The sequence below is a fragment of the Triturus cristatus genome, chromosome 4_2 (assembly GCF_964204655.1).
Source record: "Triturus cristatus chromosome 4_2, aTriCri1.1, whole genome shotgun sequence".
Classification (NCBI taxonomy): domain Eukaryota; kingdom Metazoa; phylum Chordata; class Amphibia; order Caudata; family Salamandridae; genus Triturus; species Triturus cristatus.
In genome coordinates this window covers 645,211,146-645,227,927 of record NC_140586.1, presented here as the reverse complement: position 1 = coordinate 645,227,927, position 16,782 = coordinate 645,211,146, and the positions used below count along the sequence as shown (strand labels likewise).

The 16,782-nt window shown below is 43.9% G+C and overlaps 1 protein-coding gene across 1 annotated transcript in view; it reads left to right on the top strand.

Annotated features, from left to right (window-relative positions):
- The window catches only part of LEPR (leptin receptor), a 943,611-nt gene that overhangs the window by 307,044 nt on the left and 619,785 nt on the right, over positions 1–16,782 (top strand). The window lies entirely within an intron of this gene.

The following is a 16,782-nucleotide window of genomic DNA, read 5'->3' as shown; positions in this document are numbered from 1 at the left end:
GGCACCATCGGGCCTCAAAGCCGTCCTGGCCGTCCCTGCCTGCGTCCGCGGACCCCTGACAGCCCCCCCCACCCGCCCCCTCGCCCTCTCCGCCCTCCCCCGCTCCTCCTGCTCCGCCCACCGCTCCTCCTCCGACGTGGGCGACGGGGGCCCCTCCGCCTCGGCCTCCCACACCGCCCCCACCCACCTCTCCTGCTCTGCCCGCCGTGCCTCCTCCGCTTGCGCCCAAAGGCGCTGTTCCCGCAGCCTGTCCTCCCAAGTCCACGCGCACCAGCCCGGAAGCCGTGGGGGGGGCGGGTACCCAAAGACCCCCCCTCCAAAATCCCCGAAGCAGGCTGACCACGCCCCACCGACGGCACGACCCCTCCGGGCGGAACCGCGGGAAACCCCCCCTCCCGGCCGCCCTGCGCCGCCAGCCGACACACCAGGAGTCGAGGCCTGGGACCCCCCCGAGACAAATCAAGGGGCCCCTCAGATTCCAAAGCCCCCCCCACTCCCTCTACACCAGCCAGCACGTCCACCGCCTCGCCCGCGGGCCCCAGCCCCCCAGCCCCCACCCCCACCACAACCTCCGCCACCTCGCCCCCCCCAGCCGTCACGAGCTCGTCCCCCGGCCCCCCCACTCCCCCACCTGCCCCACCCTCCACATCGCCGGCCCGCCCGGCCGCAGCCGCAATCACCGGGGGCCGCTCCTCCGCGGCCAACGTCAACGCCACGCCCCCGTCCGCCTCGTGGGCCCGGAACGACAATTGGGGGAAACGAAGACGCGGAGGCAGGCTCCTGCGCCGTCCTCCGCGCGCCTGGCTTGCTCGGCCCGCACCCCGCCCCCTCCCCCGCAGACCCGAGAGACACAGAGGTGGCGGCAGCGGCGGCTCCTCCTGACACGCCAGTACCGCCGCCGCCACCCCCGCCGAGGCCGCCCGCGGAACCCTCTCATACCCCACCCACGCCTCTCCCAGCACTCCGGGCCGCAGAAGATCCTCCCTCCCGGCCCGCCCCAGGACCAACAACGCCCGCCTCACCTCCTCCGATGTCGCCGCCCCGTCACAGCCGTCTCGCTCCATAACCGCGGCGCCCGCCGAACAACAAAAACCGCTGACCCGCAAGAAATCGTCCCCGGCCTAGCCCTACACTACTACACACACACCCCTTTTCTAAACCCTCCCGATGGTGCCGAGCGCAGGAAGAGGAAGTCGCCTTCCTCCCCTGCGCTCATATACCCACCCCCTAACTCCACCCCTTGACCCTACCTGGTCCTACCCTCGCGCGAATGACCCCGGGGGAAGACTAGTCTGCGACTCTGCTTCCCCCGGGGCCCGGCATTTTAGTGTCAGCACGGGCAGTACGAGGACTCGGGTATTAAATGCACCTACAATAACAAACAATAACATCAACTGTCATGGACGCAATTTGGAAACCGTTGTCATTTATACCGCAACTTAAGTGTAAAAGCCAGTCCTCGACATGTACCACATGGATATGGTGCAATTAGTGGCTGAGAAATGCCAAATAATGTTACAAGAATTTGTCCTTCCTTTATTGTGGTGATGTTTAGTGGCTGTGCTAAAGTAGCACCGTCGGCTTCGTCATCATCTGGGAACGTTCATTAGATATTGTTCTGCATTTAAAACCACGAGATCAAAGCAGCACACGGGAGCACGTTTGATTTGCCATTCTTGGTTCTATTCCCCGGCTTAGCTCGTGTGACTGTCTTCCTGGCCTCCCTTAGCAGCCGCCCCCCGCTGCTGCTCGCGCGCCCCGCCACTCGGCGCGGCTGCTAAGCAGATAAACATGGCGTGATTCATGCTCTCCGGCCCGCGTTTGCAAGGGAGGCCATGCTGCGCGCATGTTTGTTTTGTGAACACAAATGTCACGTTCAAGGTCTGATTATTGATGTTCTCTTTCATCTGTTGATCAACATCTGCTCGGTACCGGAGCCTTCGGGAGGCAGTCGAATGATGATGTGTTCGAGGGAGGCTAAGAAGCCAAGGGACAGACAGGAAGGTGAGCATACGTACAGTCATTACTGAGTAGGCTTTCACTCTGAGGGAGAGATGTCAGGAGAAATGCTGTTTATTAAAAGATAGACTGATATTGTTGTGAGCTAGCATAATATTTCGAGTCAACAATACATACATTAATTATGTCGTGGGAGATGAAATATAATTTTCTCTTCACTATCTTCAATTCTAGATCCACTTATCCAGCCCTTAAATTCACTGGGGCAGATTTATGAGCCCCTTGCGCCACTTTTGCGTCACTTTTAACATGGGAAAAGTGACGCTAAAGTGGCGCAAGGGGCTCTTAAATCTGCCCCATTGTGCGCACAGACATCAGACAATGTTCTGTGTCAGCAGACCGACAGTTATGATTAAAAGCTCACGAATCATATATACATCTCTAACTGTGCCCGTACCCTGATATGTTTACTGTGCTCAGTAAGTATCTGAGTCAAAAACTGTAATTAACTATTTTTCCTGGAAAGTCTCAAACATTTCTTCTGTAACTGACCAATTGCTCGTTGATGTGGCGAGAGGACAGAGAGGATGTGGCAGACAGAGAGGATGTGGCGTTAAGACTAAATCTGCAAACTTTGAAACTGGGGAACCAGGTTTGAGTTGCAGCGTCGGCTCAACATCGTGTGATCGTGGGCAAATCGCTTAATTTCCCGTTGCCTGAAAAATAAAAATGACCTTGTGTAATGTAACTGGTGCTCAGGTAAAGTGTTCCAATTCCATTGGGCCAAGTTCTCACTATACAAAACTGCTACAAAAAAGATAGTCTCCCTATCACTTAACACTTTTACAATAGTTTCTCGTCACTATTAGCACAGATTGTTTTTGTTGCTCAAAACCCCCCACTCTTTGATTACGTTTGCAAATTTTGACCCCATGTTATGAGTAGTAAGCCAGTTACAAATTGTAATAATGTACGTGAAATTTGCTAAATTCCTGAATTTTGCGTTATGCCAAAATTGTTAAATTTCACATTGCGCAATTTGATGGTTTTTTTTACCCAAGAGAGCATCGTGTGTGAAAAGGTCTCACGATATTCCAAGGGAGACTGGTTTGAGTAGTAAACTACTAAACCAGTCTCCTACCTGTAGCTGACAACATTTTTTGAACGTGATGTTGCAAATGGTTTCTGCCCATTTAGAGCATGCAGATTTCTTTCTTTTTGATCACCCGGCTTTGGACCTTAATGGTGGGTGAGTCTCACTACCTGAGTCTCACTTACAGTGATTTCATGGTAAAATGGACTGCATGAGTTTACTGCCAGTGTTGAATAGAAAAAGTATTCCCTTGGAATAACTATCAACGAGTGAGCCACATTCAACCATACATCAAGCGAAATCCTTTCATAAATGTATACTTTCGACAACCCCACATATAATTATAAAAATCACAAATTTATATATAATCCACATACATGTATTTAATGTACTTTATCTCACCAACCATTCACCTGAAAATACATAGCCCCCAATAATTTTAATCTACAAAAAAAAAAACTGGAGTAAATAAATGTTTTTTAGAACACATGACTTTTGACAGGTTATGTATAGTGCATGCAAGGTGTAAAATCATCGGAGCACTTTACGTAGAATAGTTTGCTGTGTACAAAAGGTATATACGGTGCCATCCATAAACTTGAGCAAAAGCAACCAGTGAGCAAGTTGACTAATGCACAACTACTGTAAATATACATAAGTAATAATTTTATGTATCTGAGTGAGGTCAACTCAGTAAAAGTGTGTGTAGAGAGAGGGAACACCCGTCTCAGTGAAGAGAGTTGGTATTATGTAGCAGAGCCCAGGAAGAAAGAGTAGAGATGAAGGAATCAGATAAGTGATTTTTTGTAGAAGAAAGCCCCCAGCAGATAACCTCACTGGCTGCAGCACCGTTCAAAACAGGTGCTTTAAAAATCAACATTCCAAGCCTTCTAAAAAGGGTTCACGAGCCACCCGGCAGGCCAAGCTGACGAAACATGGCTTGTGACATTAACTACACACCTATATTTAACGCAGCCAGAGTGAACACAAGTTCATGCATGCCACAGGGACATGGAACAGGGTGACACACAAACACTGGCAATAGAGAGCACATGGACAACACAAGCAACAACAACACTATGATAAATGACCTGTTTACTCATTACAGCACATCTCCCTTCTCATAGCAAAAAGGAAAATAATCCAGACTGATATCACTTTCCTTCTCATAGCAACACATGGTAAAAACTATCAATATTCTATTCAATTCAAAATCTTTCAGCACACTAAAAAACGGCCATAAAAGTGCAATATAATATTTCATCAATAAATATAAACAATACAAATGCACTGGTAAGAATAAAAACATGTGACTAAGAAACAGCCATATATTCCCTTGTATTAACCGTCAGCATACAATACTTTTCCTGAGGTATATTGGCTCCTTTATAAAAAGTGCAACATTAAAACATACAGTGGGGTCTTCAATAGGCCTGGGCAGAGTTCCGCTCTGCTGAACTCTGTGAGGTGACCAAAAAACTCAGCCACGCTATGGGGCTTTCCGCAAGTGGCCTAGTTTATTAGGGTCAAGACTGATTTGCATATATCTGGGTCTGAACTGAGGTGGTGAAGTGAGCTAAAGTACGATGATGGATTCAACCCAAATCTGTAACTGGTGGTGAGTGTTTGAAAAGTTTCAGAGCTCCTTCCATCATCTCCTTGTGTTTGCTTTGTTCGCCCTAAATTGGCAGGGTATGCCCAGACGTGGGTCCCTGGCTCACTATGCCACTGGATTCAAGCTAGCCTGGCTGATGAGGGGTGTTACTCCGAAACATGTCCCAGGATGCTTGTTTCCGGTTAAGGGAGGCCTGGCTTGGCACTTCAGGCTGGACTGTTCCCATGTGTCACAGGGTCAAGAATGATTTGCATATAGCTGGTTCTGCACTGAGGTGTCGAAGTGAGCTAAAGAACGATGATGGATTCAACCCAGATCTGTGACTGGGGGTGAGTGTCTGAAAGTTTCAGCGCTCCTTCCATCATCTCCTTTTGTTTGCTGTGTTATCCCAACTTAACGTTGGCGAGCGCAAACTAGGAAAAAACTCTGCTACATAGAGAAGAGTTTTTCAGAACTCCACGTGATACAGACCACGGAGCGGGAAAAGCTCTGCAAACTCCGTGAGCATAACGGAATTTCACACCCAGGGATAGTCTTCAAATGCAAACAGATAGTTTAATCTGATTCTGTGGTCCCTTATATTTTGTGCAAGCGGGATTGGTTTAAGATAATATATCCTTAGATTCTTATAAAAATCACAAAATAATATAAAGTGCTGTGTGCTTTTCTTATACTCATCCATCAAAAGGACAAAGAATCATATCCAGTTGTTGTACCTTCATTTCATGAAAGTCAACTAAATGATGTGCTGTGCCCAAACGCAATATAGTCAAAACAAAATGGCGCTGAATGTTGTTCATCAAAGCCAAGTAATATTGACATGCCTCCTGTGCACTAATCGACATGTAAAAACCAACTGTTGGCTTTCACAGCTCTTCATGCATTCTACAATCCTGCCTGTATCCAAAAATGGATGCTTTAATTATGCTTTTATCAAGGGATGAAGTCCAGTGAGGGTTGTGCAATACAGATATATTAAATAGTGTTCTAAAAAATTAATTTATATAAGAAAGCCAAAGGTTATTAAAAACAAGATCCAAAGATAGGCAATCTAAAATAACCGATTTGGTCAAACTTGTTTCAGCTTTAGACCAGATGGAAAACCAAATTAGTAAGGGTTTCGATGAGAGCCGATCTTCCAAAAATTGCAACCCAACCTCCTTATTAACAATCGGAGATGACCCTGAGGCTGGTAAACATAACAGAATCCTAAAAAAGGAATTCTCAACCTGAAGGGAGTTACTAAGGTCATAGATCCACAGCCCTCCTCCAAATGTAGCAGTAGACAACCCTCTCGCCTTATATATATTGATCATCTTTTTAACCGGTCAGCTGCCCAGTTTATGAGAGAACCTAAAAATCCCTTCACAATTTCTGCTCATGTTTGGTCTTGCATTTAAAATCAGTTGGGACGATGTGCCATTACTCGAAAAAAGAATCCTTGGGTAACAAAAGGAGGTCACTATTGGTATTGGTGCATCCCCAACAAAAAAGGGTCTCCACTTCTGCACCTTCTACCCACAGGCCATTGTATATGTTTTCAATCATTTTCCTAGATCCCATAAAGTCTCCAAATGCATTAATCAGTTTCTGAAGGTCAGTGGGTGTCCTGACTAGTAGGACAGCATTGTCGGTATACAAAAACATAGGAATGAGTCGACCGGCAAAGCCTAAAGAGCACCATCAACCCCATCAAGAAAGAGTGAGAACAAAATGTTGCCAATTCACAGCCCTTTCTAATTCCCCTCTTAACTCTAAATGGAGGGGAACATTCCCCATTGGGACCATACCGAACCTTGGCTGACAGATACTGCCTTGAAAGAAAGCAGATAATCTCTTTTGGGGCACAAAGTAAAAATTAAGGTTGACCAAAGAATTGCAGACATTTTAAGGATTTTGGGGGCCCTGGGCCAAACATATTTTGGGAGCTCCTGTTCGGAACAGTTTTGAATTGAAAAAACAATTTCAGCTTTTTTATGCCCTCTTTGGCCTGGTCACTGATTAATGACAGTGCACTGGCAAACTGGTCCACATTCTAAATGTGTTTACATCTTATATACATAAATTGTGATGTGTGTTTTCAATATTGTAACACAGCAGCAGCTCACTAATATTACTGCAAATAATCTCTGTGATAACCCTCCCATTTCTCATAAGTAACATCATGTTTTGCATGTAACATAAACAGAACATTTCTCTGCAAACCTTATGTAATAGACTCTAACACTTTCACCCACATTAAAACAAATTAAAGGAAAATAGTATCTAAAACAATATGTTTAAGAATTATTCAGGGGCATCAGGGCAAAACTCTCTGCACAACAAGGCTGGCCCTTTCGGGGGCCCTCTGAAAAGCCGGGTCCCTGGGCCAGAGCCCACTTTGTCCATGCCTTAAAATGTCTCTGAACAGTTGAGTGATCAAATGTGCTTCTTAAATCCACAAAACAAAGATAAAGGGATCCTGCCTTAGCCCTGATATACTTCCAGAACAGCAACTCAAGGTTCACACATTGCTTGACTGTCCCCAAGCCCCTCCTAAATCCAAACCTTACCTCTGATAGAATAGAATTATTCAATGGCCATTCTTCAAGTCTCCTTAGAAGTACCTTCCTCATCAGGTTTGTTGATGAGTCTAGGAGGCAAAAGGGACGATAGCATTTGGTGTCCGATTTGTCACCCTTCTTAAAAATGGGTACTCAAATTGAAACTGCCCAGTGGAAGGGATTGTGCACTCAGCAGTCATATTATACACCCTTTTAAAAAGGGTTCACAAGAAGCTCAGCAGGAGAAGCTGATGAAACATGGTTCGTGACATAAATTGCAAACCTATATTTAACACAGCCATAGTGAACACAAATACCTATATGCCACAGGGAAAGGGTGACAAACATACACTGACAAGGGAGAGCACATGGACAACACATGCAACAATAACACTAAAAGGTAAATGACTTATTTATTCAATCAATCAATAGAACTTAATTGGATTTTAAAAAAAATCAAAGCATACAAAATTTTCGCACTTGATTATTACATTTGACGTTAGTACACAACAGCTTCGGAAATATAACTTGGTATCAATAAATAGAAATACACACATCTTATAATAACATACTAAGTTAAATCTCCACAAAACTGCAACCTCTGGAAAATTAAAAATATCTAAAAACTTCATATATTAAAATAACCAGTATTTAAACTACACAAATAACATTGGATATAAGTTCATATTGATTATCATAAAAAGAATAGCCAACAGATAACATTTATGTAAAAAATAAAACGAAGTCATAATCTATTATTAAAGTTACAAAGCCATACATGTCTCTGTGCATTTAAGACATAATCTTCAGGCATCTACACCCAACATTCAGCAAAAAACAGCTTACTGCAAAGACAATTGGGCCCGAGGCATCTTTTTAAAGACTTCTATGTGCAATCAAACAACGTGAAATTTTTAAGTTTAAGCAAATTGAGCGTATCCAGCACTTGCGAGAATAATAATATGCAGTGCAGAAAAATAGGACATGTTCTTCTATTTCTGGCACTAGGCCACATGCTGGACACTTATCTGAAGCTTGCTGTCTAGCCCAATCACCAAAGGTCCTTATTGGCAAGCAACCTAAATGAAATCTCACTATTTTTTTAATTAATTTTTTAAAATCTTTTCCACATAAAGTGCAAATGCAGCCAAAAGTCAAGATACAAATGAATAGATTCCAAAAGCCATCGTTCATATAAATTAATCATTGTTATAAAACCGATGTAATCCATTGACCGATGAAAACATTAGTGCAAGGATTTCAAAGGTTATAAAGTTATACTGGCTATAAGCAGAGAGCTGAATTAATTTGAATTGTATTAATAATAAAAACTATACATCTAGAAAAACAGCAGCAGCATACTGATAGGCATAAACCATAGCATAAGGCGGTGGATATATCAAGAATTCGTCATGAATACAAAATCATGATTGAACGAAGCCTCAACATTCATTCAGTGGGTGAGTAAAGTGGTCCAAGCAGTTAATGGTCCCCAGATCCTTTTCCCTTTAGTCCTTCCCTTTCTACCTCTCTGTTCATAAAGTGCTCTTTCTAAACTGTATATGTGCAAAAATCGACCTTTCCACTGCTGGAAGGTCGGGGTGAAGGATCAAGCCAGGCTGAGGCTACGCAGAGTCTGAGGACGGACATTGATATCAAAATAAGCTCTTCTCCAGTTTTCCCATCTTGTTCTGTTACACCAAGTAACATAAGCTGAGGTGACAGAGGTTCATCCTCTTTCAATACACGCCGCAGGAAGCTTGATATGTCTTGTCTGATCGCTTCTATACTAGGGCATGTGGAGTAAATATGAACCAGATCTTAAACTTAAAACACTGGGTCCCATCCACTTTTCCCCATTTTACAATTTTCGCTAGCGTTATATATAGATAAAAAAGAGTTTTAAAATGCTGTGACCACTGGTTGGCAGAACCCAATACAGAAGCCCCTATTTCTAAAGATTTCAAAAAACAAGAATCCGGGACATCAAGCCTATCCTGCCATCTCAGCCTATGCTTGTCCAGATCATCCGGGACCTCTTCCAGCAGGCATCTATATAGCTGTGAGATCAAAGAACCAGAAGCCCTCATTAACAATTCAATTAGAGGTACCTGCGCAAAGCCCGCAGTGCCGCCAGCTTTTTTTGAGAAGAAAGTCCCTCAGCTGTAAAAACTTAAAGAAGTCCCGTGGGCCAATATTAAATCTTTCCCTAACTACTTCAAATGATGCTCTATGGTCCCCAGCCAAGAGTTCTCTATCCTATAAAAAACACCTTTTCCCCACCTTGCCAGACACTCATCCTGTAAAATCCCTGGAAGCTGATCATTCCCAATCAAGAGAGTATACCTACTAAACCTACCCGCCCCAAGTTTTTTCCGTATGCCTGCCCAGTTACAGAAAGCAGCGATTAATATCTTAAAAAGTGTTTTTTTAAAATAGCTTGATTCGTAAAATTTCAAGGGGCAGCCATTAGCCCGTACTCCAATCAGGATCTCAAAAATTGATGGGCCATTGCTGGGGTCATCTCCTTCCTTTGCCTTGATACCAAAAAGAGGCCCGTAATATTGCAGCACTGCAGCAAGGGAGTATAGTCTGAAGTGAGGAAGTCCCCATCCTCCTTTATACCTAGGAAGAGAAAGCAATACATTGGCTTTCCTAGTCCTGCCATAAGACCAGATACATCTAGCCACCTCCCTCTCGATTTGCCTGAAACAATCATTATGAATTTCTAGGGGGATCGTACAGAAGATATACAGTAATTTTGTCAGGATCATAATTTTAATTAAGTTACACCTCCTCATTATTGACAACTTTAAATTGTCCCATCACCGAAGGTCATTATTAATATTCCCCCATATAGGGATCGGGTTTAGATCTACAATATCCTCCACCTTTGTCCTAATATGTATATCTAAATAAACTGCTTCCTCCACGATCCAGCTGTCAGAGGCAGTGGTAAATCTATTTATCAGAATCTGTGTTTTCGCCTTATTTGGTGAAAAACCTGACTGGGTCCTGAAATTTTCCTCAATAATTCTGCTGCGCGCAACGGTTTATCAGTGTCAGAAGTAATTATAGCCACATCATCAGCATACACCAGTAGCTTAGTATCCCAGCCCTGTATGCTAACAGGGATAATATTGGTGGAAGCCTCCAGCCATCTAAGGAAGGGATCTATATATACTGCGAATAACAAGGGAGAGGACGGACACCCCTGCCTTGTTCCTTTGCTAATTGAAAATGTCTCAGATTCTTCCCCCATTATTCGCAGTAGTGCTATTGGATTAGCATACAAGACCTGTAATGCCTTAATAAAAGAGACACCTAGGCCGTTGGCTTCCAAGATCCTCCATAGATAGCTCCATGACACCCGGTCAAAAGCCTTCTCGGCGTCCAAGAAAGCAACCACCATAGGGTTCCTGAGAACCTCTGTAGCATCAAGGAGTGATATTACCTGCCACAAAAGAAATTTCAAAGACAAACTCTTGCTAATGGCGAAGAAAACCATATCTAAAAATAGTTCATATTTTGGACTCGACTCAAAACTCAGAAATTGATTAGTCAACCGTCCTGCCTTTGTACTCAAGGTATATTGGTCATACACATATTCCCAGTATTTAGTTTTTACAGTAAGTTTCATAGTTTTACGTATTCCCTAAGGATGACCCCATAGATTGGACAGGCCAATTAACTTAAGCCAAGTTTCCACATGCTTCAATCAGGGAATCTTTTTGCTGCTGTTCATTCTCAATAGCTTCTTCAGGGCCTCTCAATACTTGAGTAGCTCAGGCGTGGGCCACAGTCATAACCAATACATCAATGGCATCAGTGAGGCAACATCAGCAATTCTTTTAATGCCTACATCATAAACCGGAGGACAAGTGGGGTACTAGTGGGAACTGAAACAAGGGACCATATGAAATTGTTCTCCCATACTATCAATTTATTAATCAAAACATATTCCCATATCTCGCCTCCAAAGAGTGTAGCACCTTGTGCTTTAGCACGATAAACCTCCAAAGCTGGGCATATTGTTTGCAGCTGGGTCTGCTTAGAAAAGCGGAGGACAGCTTTTGATCTCTTTACTATAAGCAGGTGGCTTTTGCTAAATTGTGACTCCCAGTCCTAATTTAACTTACCCAACATCCTAACACCGAAATAGTCAAAACTGTAAACCTGTTCAAAGGGGCTTTCCACCAACTTTAACTATAGAGTGTCTAGATCTACCCTTTCCGAACACCCAAAAATTAGTCTTTGCTGTGTTGAGTCCCAGAAAGGGAGCTAACTGTACTCCTAATTTATTATACATCTCAGCCATTAAACCATCATTCCCACATGCTTTCCCATTTGGGGAATTCTTGATGGCTTCTTGAACTTCTCTAAGGGTGATAGGAGCTACTGCGCTTGACTGCTGCTTTTGACTAAGAGTAGGCAAGTTAATATCCTTAAGAAAATTGTTTATTACTTGGGGCAAAATAGTTTTGGAGGACTTATATAGCTTTGTATATTGTGCTAACAAAAACAGTCTCTATCTCCTCTGATTGAAATGCCATCTGGCCCCCGGCTTCATCATAGGTTGATTTAATATAGTTGTGTTATTCCATCTATTTTTGATAGACCAAGCCAGGAATCGTCCGGCCTGCTCACTCTCTTTATAATACTGGTAAAAACTAGAATTCTGATTAACAATTGTCTGTGCAATGAAATGCTTTTTCAAGGCCTGCCTAGCTCTCTTACTCTAGAGCCAGAATTCTGCACATTGCCCCTAAGATTAATCTGAGTTGCTTGATTCCGATCTAATTGCAGAGCTTTCTCTTTTTCCCTCTTTAAGTTGGATAGTTGTGCTTTAAAAACAATTACTTCACCCCGCATATAAGCCTTACATGCTTCCCAAACAGAAAAGGAGGAGGCAACCCTATATTTCTCCCCAAAAATTACAGTAGGTTTGATTTTATGACTGCTAGCCACCCTATATTAGCTTAAAGTGATTCATCCAAGAACAACCTTGGTCTTGCAACCTGATCGAAATTGATATTTAGCTCTATAAATGGAACTGAATGGTCTGAAAAGGGATTGGACAATATGCCAGAGTTCCTCCTAAGCCATAGATACAAAACCCAAAAAAATCAATCATTTAAGTCGAATTAAAACATTTGGAAAAACAGGCAAACTCCTCGGATTCAGGATTTTCTAATCATCAAGGATCAACTAATGCTAAATAATCAACCATTTTGGCTAAAAGTCTCAAAGCCCTGTGTTTGTTCTGCAACTTATTTATACAGGATGAATCCAACCTAACATCCTTAAGGATATTAAAATCTCCCCCTATGACTAACAGGCCGGGGAATACATGCAACGCCTCGTATAACTCATTGAGCGCGACTGTATCGTCGTCAATAGGACCATAAAAGCTGACTATCCAAAAAAGTTGAGATCCCTTTAAGTTTGATCAATCTTGCCTTTGCCTCTCTAATTACCTGTAGAATTTCCCCTGTAAATGTCCTCAAAATCAAAATAGTCACCCCTTTGATCGCTGCACTTGCCGATGCAAAGAATGCTTTAGAAATACATTTTGGCATATTAAGCAGTGTGGATTATGGTTTAAGAAGCGTCTCTTGTAAAAAATGATCTGAACTTGGGCTGTGGCAAGCCATTTGAGAATGGATTTCAGCTTGACCTGATTATTTACCTCATTAATATTACACATTGCTACTTTTATAAACTTTTTACTCATCATACAAGGTGTGAAGTAAATTTAAAAATGGATGATGGATATCAGTTCCCTCTATAGCTAGTTGCTTAGCTCTCTCCTTTTGGGGACCCTGCTCTTTTATATATTCCTTACTATTGTCAAAACTCTAGACTCAATAAAGTTCAACCTGCTCTTTTACCCCTTAGCACCCCTTGTGACCTCAAAAAAACCCTCCCCTCCCAAACATTCAAATTTTGAAGCCCCACTTGTCCTAGGCCTCCCTCCCTCCCCCCTTCCTGCACCTCCACTTTCCCTATATGAGTGTTTTGGCATCATATCACCCAATATGGAAATCCCTTCCCTCAAATTACTCAAATCAAATCAGCTAATTCAATAGATCATTGATACACATATTCCTTTAGGAACCACCATTTCTTGGCCCACCTACTCCTTGATTTTGCTTAACAGCATACAAAAGGTTGCTAGCCAAATCAACAAATTGGAAAATGTGTGCACGCCTCTAAAAAAAAACTTTTGATTGCTGAACAAATCCAGCGGGGCTCCATGGTGCATGAAATCATCTATTAAGGCAATACATTCTTTACGGAGGTGTGCAGCTAGAATCGACATATATGAAAATTATCAAAAGTGGTAAAGGATTTCTCTTTCATTGCACTTGATAACATTTGTTCTTTGATTCGTAAGCCCCCAAAGGTCATGAAAATTGTTCTATGATATTTAGCATTTGTAGGATGAGTAGCAGGGACTTGATGTGTGTGAATGATAGTTAAGCCCATTCCTTGCGATGCTTTATCAAATGCTTGAAAACCAGCTCTGAGGTTACTGTTGAGACGGATTGACCCCGCTCTCGATCCTCCGATATTCCTACAAATCTAAGATTTGCACTCCGTGATCTGTTCTCAACATCGTCTAGCTTTAGCTGCAGCTCCTCTAGTTCGGCTTGAACTTTCACAATAATTCCTGTTTGGTCCTTGCTTGTGTCTTCCAACACAGAAACCCTCTGCTCCCCCTGCATCATAAGTTGCTGCAAACTGTAGGAAATTTGGCTCAATTGTTTATTTGTTTTTCTGCTAGCATCTTCCTGTGAAAGTTTCATTTCTCCTAATTCACTTAAAATCAAATTAAGTGTTCTCTCCAAAGAAGGTTTTGTAACAGTGATGGCGCTTTGACTTGAGAATAACCCTGGGCGTAGTTCGCGAAGTAGCACTACGCGAAGCTACGCAAAGTGCACTTCGCACTACGCGAGCTACGCGTAGCACTTCGCGAACTGCGTAGTACCCTGTTCGCACTGTGCAAGATGTCGTTTTCAATGATTGCACAGTGCGGAAAAGCAACCGGCACTGTGCAATCATTGAAAACGGCATCTTGCACAGTGCGAGCTGTAGTTTTCTGCTGCTCGAGTAGATTTTTACTCGAGCAGCAGCTTTCTCAACGCGGACTGGTAGTTTCTCATCGCGAGCGGTCGCGAGCATACGCGACCACTCGCAATGAGAAACATGACCTCCTCGCGTTGAGAATCTCGCCGGAAGGTTTATTTTCCACGCTCGCGATCGCCAACTTGATGTTGCTGATCGCGAACGAGGAAAAAGTCTCGCCGGGATGTCATTTTGCTTGCTCGCGGTCGCCAACTTGACGTTGAGGACCGCGAGCAAGCAAAAAATGACCGCTGCACTACGCAACACTACGCTACGCGTGTTTGCACTGTGCTACGTGCAATTCACGCAGTGCGAAGTAGCGCAAACTTCGCAAACTACGCGAGCGTAGCGTAGCGTAGTGCTTTGCCCAGGCTTACTTGAGGAGCCAAAAATTGATTTGGACTTGCGTCTGCCAGCAGAGGAGTTTTGCTTGGCATTGAATCTACAATATCACTTCTGTCTTCACCCTGCATCATTTCTTGCACTTCATTGATCTTCTCATGATCCATTTGGCTCTCTTTAGGTCTGACCATAGAAAACAAGGGGTACATGGGGTTAATTGTTTTTTCTTTATTTTTTACTTGCATGTATGTTGTAAGAGCGGGACCTTTCTGTGGTTGCAAATCCATTACCAACTGGCTGGCCTCCCTGCCATCAGGGCTTAGAATGGACTCATTAGAAGAACTCAGTAGCAATGTTGCCGGTTGATGTGCTTCCTCTGATACTGATGACTGCTGCGTGCCAGCTTGCGGGTGGTAGTTATTCACTATAATAGAAACAAGCAACCTGCAAATCTTAGAGGCTTTTGAATTCTTTGAGGTGCGAGTTTTCCTTGAGATGTGTTTCATTGAGGCTTCCTTGTGATTTTCAGATTGAGCTATGTTGTTGGAGTTTCAGAGAAAAAAATACAAGCCGCATCTGTGTTGCACAGGCCACTTCCACGAATTTTGCCAGCTACTATTCCACCTGCGAAGAGACCTAGAGTACCTCCGCAGGCTGCTCCCACTTGTCTTGGCTCTGTTGCACCCTTTTATATGGAGCTGCACTTGAGCCCGCAATTGGTAACAAGTTCAAGCTCTCCCGCACAAGCCTTGGTCTGCGGCTCCCTCCTCATGGGCCGTAATGCCCCCACCGACACTGGCACCCAAATACCCTATGCACCGGTATATATATCCGGAGCCTGAGGCACCATTATTCCTCTAGATTCCGCAACAAACTAGGGTGGAGGGGAGGGAGAATCACTGATGTATAGATTAAAGTCTACTGGAGCCACTCAGGCTGCCGCTATCCTTCGTCATCCGCTGACTGAATAGCAGATCCCAAGGTCGCTCAGACACGGCCTGTATTCTCCAACCATGTTTCCACCAGCAGGGAGCGACTAAGAGTGAGACCTCCCTACGTGGCAAACATTTCAATGCTCGTCCTCAACCCGGAAGCAGATTCAGCCGCTAAGCAAGAAGGGAGCTCCCACACGGCCCACAGTTACTGGCTTGTATTTTTTTTTTTTTGTCCACATTTGTGCAATAATCTACTAGGAAGTAAATGAGAGGCTTTTTGTGTTTCCCACTAAGGCTGTTACTGGGCGAAACACGCTAACCTCTACTTCCTGTCCCTTGGAATCCAATCCGGTATGGGTTTGAGGGGGGGAACGCCTGGAGCTCCAATCCCATTCCATGGACCAGGGAATTATTGCAGAAATTGCTTAATATTTGGACATTTTTGAGACCGGTTATACACAAATTAAGTAGATAAAACCACCTGTGAAAGTTAACTAAGCTAAAAAGATTTGATCCCATATGTCCCAAAAGTCAAGCTTCTTTATTCCCGCCCTGTTCTTATCCATCTTTCGCACCCTTCGTATCGTGCCCAACCATTCACTCTTAGACGGGGGAAGTGGATTTATCCACTTGATACAAATCTCATGACTGGCTAGCAGTATCAACATACAGATTAGATGTTTCTGTTTCCTTTCCAAGCTGATCCTTACCTCCTCCTCCTCCTCCTACTTCAATACCCCAAAAATACATAAAGACATGCTCACCTACAGCGAAAAAAACATATGGAGATTGCCTGCTTCTTCCTCCCGCACTTGGGACAGCATTTGATCACCTGCCTGTTCATCCTTGTCAGCTTTTTTGGTGACCAGTATGCCCTGTGTACTGTAAACAGATGTTTTTTTTAAGAGGCGCAGCACTAACAACATGCCATAGCATAGACATTGATACTTGCCAGAGGGTCTCCATGTCTCCTGATGAAAATTCTGTCCTCCAGATTTCCATGGGAAGAACAAACTCCTCCTCTCCGGCTAGAACGAACAGCCAATACCACTCCGACACTACCTTCTTTTGTCCAGAGTTCTGCAAGAATTTCCTCCTCTCCCTCTGGCAGCGAGTTTGACCGGCTAGTCAATTGATAAAACTTGAATCTGGAGATGTTCCCATTTG